The sequence below is a fragment of the Alligator sinensis genome, unplaced genomic scaffold (genome assembly GCF_000455745.1).
Source record: "Alligator sinensis unplaced genomic scaffold, ASM45574v1 scaffold159_2, whole genome shotgun sequence".
NCBI lineage: Eukaryota > Metazoa > Chordata > Crocodylia > Alligatoridae > Alligator > Alligator sinensis.
The window spans coordinates 324,847-328,106 of NW_005841992.1; the positions used below are offsets into that span (position 1 = coordinate 324,847).

Here is a 3,260-nt window from a genome sequence, read left to right on the forward strand (position 1 = left end):
CCAAAATGTTCATACAAATAGAAGCAGTTTTTCTTAGCTGCATCCTTAGGTTGCTGCCTTGTCTTTGGTGCTGGGAGTTTGATCAAACCTCTGTTTACTTTGAAAATGACCAGCACAAGAGAAGTTACAATATCTACCACTGTGGAGGTACTTTGCATCTTAACATTAGTTAATACTAATAGTTAATTCATTAATGCTAATACTGGTAACCTTCATATGTGGCTGCAGAAATTCTGCAGGTTCAACAGTCCTGGTCAGAGCCAAACAGCTAACAGCTTTTACTGAAGCTTCAGTGGGTTGTGTCTTTTCTCAGCACCCGCTCTGTTCCTTCTATCTGCCTCCCATCTTGAGTTATGCTGCAAATATTCCTGACTGGCTCCCCCAGAGTGGCTGGTGCAACTTCTGGCATTGTACTGGTCTCCAGACCAACAGAAACCAGAAAGAGGCAATACCTTGCTGTATTTCTAGTTTATTACCACTGTTTCCTTAAAATTCAAAATGGAACCAGAACACGTCATTTTACATGCTCTGAAATATATCACTTGGCACAGGGAGTGGGAAGGGAGGGGGCGGGGGGAGAAGACATAAGGGCAAATCTGTTGAAGTTAACCATAATGACAACATTGGATTTTAAAATTTACTTTAAAAGATACTAGCGATCAACTGAACTTGATGACTAAAGAATCTAGAACCAAAATGATTTTTAATTGGCATTCAATAAAACAAAGACCACCAATTATTACTACTGCTGTTGGTGTGTGAATTTTAGAGTGTGCCACAAAGAAGCCACTACCATTTCTCTATCCCATGTTAGTGAGGAGTAAATACTGTTTCCTGTGATCTCAATAGGAAAACTCCCACTCTACCTTCAAAGGGTTCAGGAATTTACCCCATGAATTTTGCTCTCTTCTTTCCCATTACCAGAGAGTATCCCAAAAGGTCTGACCATAGTGTCCTCCTTTTCACCTGCAGACTTCATGGGTGAGCTTATCAGGTATGTGGTTTCAAACTGCCACCATCATGCTGACAATTCAAACCTGCCTTATTCAGTCCAGTCCTACATTACTGTTTCTGTAATATCTTTTCCCAGATGTTTTCACTTTTACATTTAACATGGCTAACAATAAACTTTGTATTTTTTCCACCCATACTTTCTCCACTGCCACTGGTAGTGAACTACATATAAACACCTTAGAAAACAACATAAACGAGTTTAATCTGCTCTGAATGTGTTTGGCAATTAGGCAATGTATTTAATTTTCTTTATCGGATAATGCATTAAAAGGTAATTTGGGACATTTTCTTAATAAAAAGCTAGTAATAAAGAGAAATATCTTTCAATTAAGTTAAAAGTATAATTAAAAATTGTTCGATTCTCTAAAAAAGAGCGGAGAGATTTCAAGTAGGCTGATGTACTTATAACTTGAGTACACCCTTTGTAATAACATACATTGAGAGATGATGCATTAGTTTGCCAAAACTGAACTCTCTCAGTCTTTCCACTTTAAATTGTAATTGGAAGGCTGTGAAAATCCATAACAATGCATTCTTCTCGTCAGCTACAAGGAACAGTCTAATAGAAAATCTCTCCATTAGGAAAGTAAGCAGTCACATAAAATTAGAAAAATATAAAATCCACATGTAAGTATAAATACTTTTACAACAGTTATTATATACAGATACAAAATTTCAATCTGGAATCAAGGAAAACACAACGGAAAAAAGAACAATTTAGCCATTAGCTGAACCTATGCATGACTGTTTACAGAAACTGAGAGAAGAGAACAAAGTTCATATTTACTTTATCGGGTGGATATTTCATATGAACGTTGGAAGGAAAAACCATTAAAATGCATGATTCAATACATACTGCACAGAGATAACAGCCTTTGCAGAAATTGGAAGGAAAGTCAGTACTGATTAATTTTTTGCTTCCTAGTTTTCTGCTTTCCTAAAGTAAATTAGCAAAACTTCCTACGTGGTAATTCCAAATCTTTCCCAAAGAACAGGCATATGTCTTAACTATATGCATTTTTAATACACACATTATTAAAAATGGGTACTTTTACATTCATTCTTGTACAAAGGATATGCCCCCAAAATGGGAACACTGCTTTCCTAGAAAAAAAATTGCTAAACATTCAAATAACCAAAAAAGAGGATAACAGAAACTTAAGAAACTGCCGCATCAGATCAGACCAGGGACTAAATTATTCACAGTCATGTTTCTAACAGTGGCTGCTTCCAGGTATTTCAGAGGAAAATGCAAGAAAAATTTTACTGGAATAATAATGGAATAACTTTAGTCATTGAATGTTTCTTCCTAACTCACATAATATGTAGTTGGGCTTGTGCCTTAAAGCATGATGGTTTATATCCTTCATTAAAATGGTCCCACTTAATGAAAGAGTGGATTTTTTTTGGAATCCTACTGACCACTTCGGCCTTCATGATATCTGGTACGTTCAAAGGCTAAATACACACTGTACAAAATATATTTCCTTTTTATGAGTTCCAAATGTGCTGTCTTTCGTTTTCATTGAATGTCCTTTTAATACTTGCATTAAAAAAAGGTATACAGAAATACTAATGGTATACAGAAATACAATAGCATTCATTAATCTGTCTCCTTTCATTTGCATCTTAAGATAGGACATCAAATAGCCCTATGTTTTAATTTTCCATCATGTACATTCAGCAATACTTTTCATTGATTCATCCACAATGACACGCAGGTCTCTTTCCTCAGCAATTACAGCAGTTAGTGTAGAACTTTGCAATGTAGAATTACTATTTAAAGCTTTTCCTTCTAATACAAGCTATCTCACACTTGCAAATGAATTGCAAGCGCTTTTCCAGTCACAACTAACCTAACTAATTTTGTATTACCTGTAGGTTCTTCAGGCTCTCTCTCCGTTCTTTTTCCCCAGAACAACGGTATCCAGAACCTAGAGCCCCCTCTCTATTGTCCGTCTGCCACAAAGAAAGTAAATTATTCTTACACTTAAGGGATTCATATTCATAGATTCATAGATGTTAGGGTTGGAAGGGACCTCAATAGATCATCGAGTCCAACCCCCTGCATGGGCAGGGAAGAGTGCTGGGTCTAGATGACCCCAGCTAGATGCATATCCAACCTCCTCTTGAAGACCCCCAGGGTAGGGGAGAGCACCACCTCCCTTGGGAGCCCGTTCCAGACCTTGGCCACTCTAACTGTGAAGAAGTTCTTCCTAATGTCCAATCTAAATCTGCTCTCTGCT

At 37.0% G+C, this 3,260-nt stretch overlaps 1 protein-coding gene across 1 annotated transcript in view; it reads right to left on the reverse strand.

The window, feature by feature from the left end:
* LHFPL2 (LHFPL tetraspan subfamily member 2) overlaps positions 1-3,260 on the reverse strand; it is a 105,239-nt gene that overhangs the window by 26,870 nt on the left and 75,109 nt on the right. The gene's annotated exons all lie outside the window — the stretch shown is intronic.